Consider the following 11,539-nt stretch of genomic DNA (forward strand, 5'->3'; position numbering starts at 1 on the left):
AAGGGAAAGAGAGGGGAAAGAATGCGTAAGCGGAGGCTGGAGTGAGGGGTGACAAAACCTTGCAGTGTTCATTGTAAAACATCCTCCGATCATTAAGGTATGTACTAAGTCAAACCCCACTCTTGAATGAATTTCATATGATTTTAGTTCGAATATATACATGGATGTAAGATAGCTGTGGTTTGGTATGAGATTAGAATAAAGATGATTTCAACTCAACAAACAATTCCTGAGTACCATATATGCATCAAGTAACAGGAGAAAAAAAAAAAAAAGACATAACACCTAATTCCTGATGGTTCAGTCACACACACAGAACTGTATACACATCCATCTGGAATATTCCCACAGTTATCAAAGAGAGGTTTGTGCAGGTCGTACCCTTTACCTGAACAGTGGCTGCTAGGCGAGTGAAGAAATGTTATCTCCATTGTCAGTCTAGTGCCTTGTGAAGCAGGCATCCACAGTGTCTACTGAATTTCCTGGCTGGTGCCACGGTGAAGCTCTGAGAAAATACACTTTCTCCTTTCTTGGGAAGAATTTTGTAGTAGTTCCCTATCTAGCCACAGTAGCAGAATCAATTCAATTTCTTTTTGAGACAAGGTCTCATTTTGTATCCCTGGCTGTCATGACCTCACTAAGTAGGTCAGGCTGGCCTTGAACTCATGACAATCCATCTGCCTCAGTCTCCCAGAATGCTGGGATTATGGATGTGAGCCATCATGACCATCTTAGAATCAATTTATTTACAATGCATGCATAATAGTAGAAAGTAATGCACAGCCAGTACCAAGAATGGATATAACTCATAAAACAATGAGTGAAGCCAGGCATGGTGGTGCACATCTTTAATTCCAGCTCTCAGGAGACAGAGGTAGGAGGATCACTGTGAGTTCGAGGCCACCCTGAGACTACATAGTGAATTCTAGGTCAGCCTGGGCTAGAAAGAAACCCACCTCAAAACAACAAAACACACACACAAGAGAGAGTGAAGGCTGGAGAGATGGCTTAGTGGTTAAGGCATTTGCCTGTGAAGCCTAAGGACCCATGTTTGACTCTCCGGGTCCCACATAAGCCAGACACACAAAGTGACAGACACAAGGTTGCACATGCATACAAAGGGATGTATGCATCTGAAGTTTATTTATACCAGCTGGAGACCCTGGCATGCCAATTCTCTCTCTCTCGCTCTCTTCCATTAAAAAAGGCCAGTCTGGGGCTGGAGAGATGGCTTAGTGGTTAAGGCACTTGCCTGTGAAGCCTAAGGACCCAGTTCAACTCCCCAGTACCCACGTTAGCCAGATGCACAAGGTGGTGCAGGTGTCTGGAGTTTGTTTGCAGTGGCTGGAGGCCCTGGCATGCCCATTGGGCTCTCTCTATCTGCCTCTCTCTCTCTCTGTCTCTCTCATAAATAAATAAAATATTTTTTAAAAAAGGCCAGTCTGTTGGGTTTACCGAGAGAGAGAGAGAGAGAGAGAGAGAGAGAGATTAGGACTTTCATTTATTTATTTTGGTTTTTCAAGGTGTAGCCTCACTCTAGCCCAGGCAGGCTGACCTGGAATTTACTATGTAATCTCAGGTTTGCCTCCAACTCACAGTGAGCCTCCTACCTCTGCCTCCAGAGGGCTGGGATTAAAGACGTGCACCACCATGCCTGGCTTGATTAGGACTTTTATTTTATAGTGTGAAAAAGTGCAAAAGTCACTGAAATGAATCATTCAAGGGAAATTCTCTGACCCAACATGAGGAGAGCCACAGGCACAATGATTAATATCCACAGATGTATCTGGTCACCTCCAAACCATTTAGAAATGTAAAGAATTACAAGTATTTATCATTATCATTCATCATTGCCACACTGCTTTTTTAAATTTATTTTATTCTTTGAGAGAGAAAGAGAGAGAATGGGCACACCAGGGCCTTCAGGCACTGCAAATGCACTCCTGATGCATGCACCACCTTATGCATCTGGCTTACGTGGGTACTAGGCAATTGAACCTGGATCCTTACACTTCATAGGCAAGTGCCGTAACCACTAGGCAATCTCTCCAGTACCCACCACTTTGCTTTTTGATTCGTGACCTGAACATGACAAAGCAACCAATTCCACAACAGATACCAGCACAGCAAGGTGGAGACCCAAAACCTCGGAGCATGCCACTTCACAAAGACAGCTGCTACCAAATAAACAGAGACCAGGAGCCAACAAGTTCTACATGGTGATGGAGAGCACACTGCTGTGGGTCTGATCTATAGAGTCCCAGAGGTTTTCTTTTTCTTTAGTTTCACTTTTTTTTATTTTGGATTTATTATTAACAACATATTTCATATGGATACATCATGGGTTGATACCCTCTTTTCCCTTGTTCCTGCTCCCATTCTGCTGGGGACCCTCAGTGGGGTTGCAGGTAATCCCCATGGGGTTGTGGTTTATGCATTGTGGGAGCAGCAGTCAGTTGTTCTTGGGGGAAGGGAATGCCTCTGGACATGATGTCTCAATGTGTGGCTCTCAAATTTTCCACAATTTTTCCTCTTCCGCATAATTCCCTGAGCTGTGGTGGGTGAGTTTTAAATCTACTTCAGTGATGAGCTCTTAGGAGCCTCTGGTTCTCTGCTTCGGTAGATGTTGAGTGTCCTCAGGGTCTGTCTCCTTTAACCTGGCACTGATTATCAGTTCAGCATGAAAGCAGCGCTCTTGCTCTCCTCAATTCCTCTGTGGTTTCAGCTGTGGCTTGGCAGAAATCTTACTACCTTTGCAAGCATGCACCCTCTGGAGCTTTTTTTTTTTTTTTCTTGAGTTAAGGTTTCACTCTAGTCCAGGCTGATCTGGACTTCACTATATAGTTTCAAGGTGGCCTCAAACTCATGATCCTCCTACCTCTGCCTCCCAAGAGCTAGAATTTAAAGGTATGCACCACCACACCCAGCTTTGTTTTGTTTTGTTTTATTTATTTATTTCTATTTGCAAGCAGAGATAGAGAGAAGACAGACAGACAAAGAGAATGGGCACACCAGGGCCTCCAGATGCTGCAAATGAACTCCAGACACATGCACTACTATGTGCATCTGGCTTTATGCTAGTATTGGGGAATTAAACTCAGGTCAGTAGGTTTTGCAGGCAAATGCCTTAACTGCTGAGCCATTTCTCCAGCCCATGTTTTTTTTTTTTTTTTGAAGCTGGGTCTCACTCTAGCCCAGGATGACTTTGAACTCATTCAGTAACCCAGGATTGCTTCAAACTCAAGGTGGTTCTCCTATTTCAGCCTACCATGTGCTGTGATTAAAGGCGTGAACCTCTATGCCTGGCTAGTTTTCAATTTGGAAGGCAGCTATATGCACCACTATACCACCAATGCCCCACGAGTTTTGTTTGGAAAAAAAAATTACAAGAGGCTGGAGAGATTGCTTAGTGGTTAAGGCGCTTGCCTGCAAAGCCAAAGGACCTTGGTTCAGATTCCCCAAGAGCTACGTAAGCCAGAGTACAAGATGGTGCATACATCTGGAGTTGGTTTGCAGTGGTGGGAAGCCCCAGTGTGTCCATTCTCTCTCTCTCTCTCTCTATCTCTCTCTCTCTCCCCCCCTCCCTTCCTCCTCTTTCCCTCTCTCAAATAAATAAGTAAATAAAATAAAATATTTTAAAAAATTAGAAGATCATGTATATTAGTCTTCAACTTACTATCTGTGGTGGTCTGATTCAGTGTCCCCCATAAACTTAGGTATTCTGAATGCTAGGTTCCCAGCTGATGAAGATTTGGGAATTAACGCTTCCTGGAGGCAATGTGTTCTTGGGGGCGGGCTTATGGGTGTTATAGCCAGTTTCCCAATGCCAGTGTTTGGCACACTCTCCTGTTGCTATTGTCCACCTTATGTTGGCCAGGGGGTGATGTCCACCCTCTGCTCATGCCATCGTTTTCCCCTGCCATCATGGAGCTTCCACTCGAGCCTGTAAGCCAAAACAAACCTCTTTTTCCCACAAACTGCTCTTGGTTGGGTGATTTCTACCAGCAATGCGAACCTTACTGCAACATTATCCTAGTCACTAGATTTTAAAAAATCGATTATGAGGGTACTGGATCAAGTTCAGGTCCTCATGCTTGTGAGGTAAGCACTTTGTTGACTGAGATCTCCCTGAACCCTCAAATCACTGGAACTCATTGTTTAGGAGGTCTGACAGAGAGTAAATCAGCTGAACTGTACTAAAGGCCACATGAGTTCATCCTACTACTAACTCCATCCAAGCCTTTGTAGAAAATTCAGAGGTATGATCAGGGTTCCAGCCCACAGTCATTCTTACTAGTGAGCTGGCATACTATGTAACTATCATGTGCCAAATGCTACCTTTTTGAATTTTTACAGGAGGCTGGTGACTAATCTATTATGGTAGTTTGAATATATGGGCCCATAGACTAAGGTGTTTTATTAAAATTGAGTTTGTGTGCTGGAGAGATGGCTTAGTGGTTAAGGAGCTTGTGGGCAAAGCCAAAGGACCCAGGTTCAATTCCCCAGGACCCACATAAGCCTGATGCACAAGGTGGCACATGCATCTGGAGTTTGTTTGCAGTGGCTAGAGGCTCTGGCATGCCCGTTCTCTCTTTCTCCACTTCTCTCTAATAAATGAATAAAAATAAAATATTTTTTTTAAAAAATTGAGTTTACAACTTTAGTCCTTAGCCAGCAGACTCCTGGGATGGGGCATATCACCGGGTGGATCTGAATTCCAGCCCAAAGGTGTGCGGAGGGGACGGAGCTGGGGCGAGTTTTGGGCGCTGGTGTTGGCACTTGTGGGTGGTGCTGGCTGCTTGCTGGTGTCTCTGCTTGGGTTTATGAATGGGAGCCAGCTTCTTACGCCATTGGTGGAACTTCCAGAATTTGTAAACTTGAAATATATCCCTTTCCTCCTATAAACGGCATCTGGTTGGATACTCCAGTGTCCCAGCATTGTGGAGCTGTCTACTACACTTATCTTTTCCTCTACAGAGTGTATGCATCAGAATAAAGGCTACTTCAGGGCAGCTCTTCAGGACTATAAGTGAACAAAGCAGACAACACTTTTTCCATAACTAACTTCTATGCTGCTAGGTACATTTCCTATTGAGGATTTCTTCATGTGTTTTCTGTCCCTCCCTTTGTTCCTCCTCTGTTTTATAAACCATGTCATGTGTCATGCCTCAGAAGAGCACACAAGGTAATGAATGAGACAATTTTTTTTATTCCTTCAAGGAGGTTTGAAATATCATAGCATTTCCAGTATCATGAATCATTTAGAAGGCTGGAGCCCAACGTGGGGGCCAGACACATTATCCCCCAGTGACTGTAATACGAAACATAAGCTAAAAGCCACAAGAGTGATATGAACAAATTGAGACAGCAGTCCTTGAAGGGGAACTCACTGCTTAATAAGGTGATAAGGAAAAACAACACAAAAGACAGTGTTTTCTTCCGACTTTATGGGAGACAAAAGATTTTGGTAGGTCAAATGGTAGAAGACGATCTGTTCTAGACCAGAGGTTTACAAGATGCATTTTTGGGGCCTGAAGCACCAGCAACACCAGAAAATTTATTAAAAATGCAAATTCTAGGGTCTGTCCTTGACCTACTAAAACGGAAATCGGCCATAGTATTGTGTGTAGTTAACGCCAGATAATTCAGATACACACTTGACTTTGAGAACCAATTTTCTCTAACCTCTCACTGAAAGTTAGCATTTCATTCTATTGTAGGCGGTAATAAGCTATATGCTAATTATTAGAGCAGATATACCTTTTCTACCAGACTCTAGGGAGCTACTTAATCAGGATTTAAAAAAAAAAAAAAAAAAGAGTACAAGGAAGCCAAACAGAACATATACAAACAAATCAATATTTTTAAAGAATTACTTGGTAAAGGTAAGAAAGATGGCTTAAAATACAAAGAGCAGAAAATGAGAGATCAAATAAAAGTCAAGCTTTCTTTTTTATATTTTATTTATTTATGAGAGAGACAGAATGGGTGCACCAGGGTCTCTAGCCACTGCAAATGAACTCCAGATGTGTGTGCCACTTTGTCTATCTGGCTTTATGTGTATACTGGGGACTCAAACCTGAGTCCTTTAATTTTGCTGGTATGTGTCTTAACCACTGAGCAATCTCTCCAGCCCAAAAGGCAAGCTTTCTAATAGGGCTTGACTAATAAAAACCCAGAGTGGAAAAGGTTAGTGTGGTGGTTTGATTCAGGTGTCCCCCATAAACTTAGGTGTTGTGAATGCTAGCTCCCCAGCTGATGGATATTTTGGAATTACTGCCTCCTAGAGGGAGTGTATTGTTGGGGGTGGGCTTATGGGCTTCATAGCCAGTTTCCCCATGCCAGTGTTTGGCACACCCTCCTGTTGCTGTGGTCCACCTTCTGTTGGCCAGGGGGTGATGTCCACCCTCATGCCATCATTTTCCCCTGCCATCATGGAGCTTCCCCTTGAGCCTGTAAGCCAAAATAAATCTCTTTTTCCCTGAAGCTGCTCTTGGTTGGGAGATTTCTACCAGCAATGCAAACCGGATTGCAACAGTTAGTGACAATAAAATATGGCAAGAAGGGGACTGGGGATGGCTCAGCAGTTAAAGCACTTGCTTGCATAATGTGCTGGCTTGAGTTCTATTCTCTAGTACCCACATAAAGCCAGATGCACAAAGTGGCTCATGTGTCTGGAGTTCATTTTCAGTGGCAACAGGCGCTGGAGTGCCCATACTTTCTCTCTCTTATAAATAAAAACATTTTAGGAACTGGAGAGGTAGCTAGCTTAGCAGTTGAAGGCACTTGCTTGCAAAGCTGAGCTTGGGTTTGATTCCCCACAGGTAAAGCCACATGCACAAAATGCCACATGCCTCTGAAGTTCATCTGCAGCAGCAGGAGACCCTGGTGCACTCATTCTCTCTCCTGTCTCTTTTTCTCAAAAAATAAACATTTTGTAAAAACAAAATGGAAAAAAGGATTTAATACTGAGAGAATATCAGAATACCCCAAAGTTTTAAGTGATGGTCACTGGGACAAGAATTACACCAACAGTGCCAGTATGTGTTACACACCTGTACTCTTAGCACTTGGGAGCTGGGGATGGGAGGATCACCATGAGTCAGAGGACAACCTGGGTACAGATTGAGTTCCAAGTTAGCCTGGGCTGGAATGAAGCCGTAGGCTCCTCTTTATAACGTTCCCATCACAGGCTGGTGGCCAAACATGGAATATTTAAGGTCCAAACCATAACACAAGGTAACCCCTCAAAATAGAAAGAAAGAAAGAAAGAGAGAGAGAGAGAGAGAGAAGGGAGGGAGGAAAGGAAGGAGGGAGGGGGAGGGAGGGAAAGGGGGAGGGAGGAAAGGAAGGAAGGAAGATGGGAGGGAAGGAGAAGGAAGGAAAGAAGGAAGAAGGGAAGAAAAGAAAGAAGGAGGAAAGGAATGAAGGAGGGAAGGAATGAGGGAGGGAGAGAAGGAAGGAAGGAGGGAGGGAGGGAAGGAAGACATAAGGCAGGGGAAGAAGGGAAGAAAGGGAGGAAGGGAAGCAAGGGAAGAATGAATTCAAGGAAGCCAGCTAGAACAAGTTTGTGAGGGCAGCAAGTGCTGAGTTGCTCTGGACGCAGAGCTGAGGACACACAGCACGCATCCACTGGGAGGTCTAGCCTTCAAGGCTTACTGCAGCTCCAGAACTGTTTATGTGCACTAAATCTGAGCTTCTCCCAAACAAGGGTTTTCATAGTAGGCCACATGAGGGTTTCAGTGAACCCCTGAAGTTACAGTAGCAAACTTGTGTGCTTGTGGAGATTTGGGACGAGGAACATACTTTCAATCAGTTCAAAATGTCTATGAAAAATGTGCAGTAATTGGTTCATGCTCCTAAGCTTTCCAAGCAAGGTGTAGTCGTCAACTACTGTAACAAGACATTTGCAACAAACTTCAAAGGAAAAAGCACTCTGGGGAAGATCACAAGTTCAGAGGCGAATTTCAGTCCGTGGCTGGCTAGCTCCAATGCTTTGGGGCCAAAGCATCATGAAAGGCTCAAGTGGGGGAACACGGCTTCTCACTTCATGGCCATGGTGAGCAGAGAAAGAAAAGGGCCAGAGTCCCCTAACATCCCCCTCAAGGGTGCGTTCCTACGTGATCCAACTTCCTTGCCGTAGGCTCCTCTTTATAACGTTCCCATCACAGGCTGGTGGCCAAACATGGAATATTTAAGGTCCAAACCATAACACAAGGTAACCCCTCTGGTCTGAAAACTTGAGGAAGGAACAAACCAAAAACGGCTCCAGAATGAAGCAGCAGCCAGATGACAGTGTCATGAATGGCTCTGAGTCAGAAGCTCGCTGCAGCCATCAGATGAGGAATGGGTTCGGAATGTCAATGTGGTGGAAATGACAGTACAGAGTACTCAACCCTTGAGCCAACTGCCTGAATACCTGTCCTGACAAGCGTGGTCATGTAAACTAGAAACACTAAAAACGGTCATCTTCATAGCGCCTGCACTGCTCCGGTTCCCACTGTCCAAAGCTAAGTGGCAGCACCTGCACGGGAAGGAGCCCAGCGCCCTCTACTGGCTGGCTGCTTCTACCACACGCTCATGCCCAATCTTGCCAAAGGAGATTTTGCAATTATGCTTTTTTTTTTTTAAGTTAATTAAGTTTTTTTTCAAGAAACCCTTCGAAAGTATATTGAGGGAGCAGTGAGAATGTCCAGCGTGTCAGGGCAAGCCCAGAGCTCTTGAATCACCAGAAAAGCAGAGGGAAATAGGGAGGAATACTCGTCCCTTAATAAGATACACTTTGTCCTCCAGAAGCCCCTCCTCTGCTATGGCTGATGTGGGTCTTCTCTGCTAAGCCTGCCCGCTTTTCTGAAGTCTAACTCGAAAATTAACCTCAGGGCTTGGGGAGACAGTTCAGTGGTTCAAAGCACTTGCAAAGCCTTTTGGCACAGGTTCAGTTCCCCAGAACCTACATAAACCAGATGCACAAAGTAGAGCATGTGTCTGGAGTTTACTTGCAGTGGCAAGAGGCCCTAGTATGCCAATACTCTCTCTCTCAAATAAGTAAATGAAAATATTTTATTACTTAATGGACTGTGTGTGGGTGAGGGGGGGAGACAGAGCCACTGTAAATGAACTCCAGATGCATGCACCACCTTGTGCGTCTGGCTTTATATGCATACTAGGGAATATAACCCAGGCAGGGAGGCTTTGCAAGCAAGTATGTTTAACCACTGAGCTATCTCTCCAGCACTCCCAATCTATCTCTTCTCTTTTAAAAATGTTTTATTTCTATTTATTTATTAGAGAGACACAGGAAGATAGAGAAAGAGAGGGTGAATGGGCATCGCCAGGGCCTCCAGCTGCTGCAAACTCCAGACACATGTGCCACCTTGTTCAGCTGGAGACTATACTGCCTGAAAATAGCTAGCTATGAAAAAGATCAGAATGCTAACTTTCAGACGCTGCTTTCCCCAGACTGAATTAGATCACTGGGGCATGTCCTGGCTCCCTGGGACACAGGGTTAGGAAGGAAACAGAAATGGAATTGGTAGGGAAGATAACAGAACTGAGGGAGGGAAGGAAAAGAGAGAGAGGAAGGGAAATTCACAGGCAACAGTATAGAAGAGCAAAAATACCAGGAGCAAGAGATAAGAACTGTCACAATATTTACATAGAAGTATTGCATGATCAGGGGGAATGGCTGCTTGGTTTCAAATCTGAGGTTAAACATAAAAGGTACAACTCTTTGTAAGTTCATACATATTTCTTTAAAAACTCTCTGGTGTCTCTCAAGGGTGCTAAGGGACCATTTTAAGAACCAGCTTCAGGTTAGGGATGCAGCAGCTCAGTGACAGCACTGGCCAACTGTGCAGGGCATGAAGTTCAACCCTTAGCGCGGGGGATGAGGAGACTTAAACAAAGGCTGGGAAGGAAATCTGTGAGCTTGCCCAGCATGCACTGTCAATTAAAAAATAATTTTTAAAGATGTAAAACAAGATCTACCCATTCCTATATGAACTTTGTATTTCAAGGCAACTCAATAATTGAGGATAATTTCTTTTTGTACATAACTCTAGCTAGTAAATTTAAAAAGAAACATGTAAGTAAAATAGCACCCCTTCAGAACCTCTATGTAACACCTTCAGAAGAATGCCAGTCAGTCACAACTGGAAATTTCTTTAAAAACATCTCATTTATGGCCACCCTGAGACTACATAGGGAATTCCAGGTCAGCCTGAGCCAGAGTGAGACCCTACCTCGAAAAACCAAAAAAAAAAAAAAAAAAAAAAAAAAACCATCTCATTTATGAGTGAGAGGAGACACACACACACACAGAATGGCCACCAGAGCCTCTTTGTCACTGTAAATGAATGCCAGCAACAGGAGCCACTTTGTGCATCTGGCTCAACATGGTCCTGAGGAATCAAACCTAGGCCAGCAGGCTTTTAAAATAGGTGCTTCTCTCCCTGAACCCCCCTGCACAGGTTGGATCTCACTCTAGCCCAGGCTGACCTGGAACTCCCTATAGTCCCAAGCTGGCCTCAAACTCACATCTTCAGTGCTAGGATTAAAGACGTGTGACACCACACTTGGCACAAACAGATGCTTTCAACTGCTCAGCCACCTCTCCAGCCTCCATATATGGAAATTTTAACACACCTTGTTTTCATTGTGTGTGCACACATGCATGCACACGTGTGAAAGTCGGAGAATGTTCAGGTGTTGGTCCTCACCTTCCACTCCTTTTGTTAGAAGTATTTATTTGCACAAGGCGTGGTGGCGCATGCCTTTAATCCCAGCACTTGGGAGGCAGAAGTAGGAGGATCACCATGAGTTCGAGGCCACCCTGAGACTCAATAGTGAATTCCAGGTCAGCCTGGGCTGGAGAGACCCTACCTCGAAAAAAAAAAAAAGTAGTAGTATTTATTTGCAAGGAGAGAGAATAGTGTGCCAGGGCCTCCCACTGCTGCAAATGAACTTCAGACAAATCTACCACTTTGTGCCTATGGGTTTACATGGGTACTGGGGTACTGAATCCAGGCCATTAGGCTTTGCTTTAAGCAGGGTCTCTAGTTCTCATTTATTGCTGCATTTGCCAGGCTAGCTGGTCCACAACCTTCTAAGAAATTCTTCACTCCATCCCCAACCTTGCTGTCACTGCACTGACATTACAGAAGCCTGTCCACTTTTGACATGGGGTCGTGGGATCTGAACTTGGGTACTCCTGCTTGACTGTTAAGTGCTTTATCCACTGAGCCATCTCCTCAGTCCCACACCTCTGTTATTGATAGTACAACCAGGTTAAAAAAGGTGATTTAAAAAAAAAACTCAAATGATACTATCTACTAGCCATAAAAGTCTAAGAACAAAGAGCCATAAAGATTCTAAAAAGGGAAGAGTGGGTGTGTTGGTTGGGCCCTTATCCCACCTCCTTTTTTCTTTTCCTGTTTTTTTTTTTTTTTAGGTATGGTTTCATTCTAGCCCAAGCTGACCTGGAATTCACTCTATAGTCTCAGGGTCTCCTCAAACTCACAGCCATCCTCCTACCTCTGCC

The sequence above is a fragment of the Jaculus jaculus genome, chromosome 6 (assembly GCF_020740685.1).
Source record: "Jaculus jaculus isolate mJacJac1 chromosome 6, mJacJac1.mat.Y.cur, whole genome shotgun sequence".
In the NCBI taxonomy this organism is placed as follows: domain Eukaryota; kingdom Metazoa; phylum Chordata; class Mammalia; order Rodentia; family Dipodidae; genus Jaculus; species Jaculus jaculus.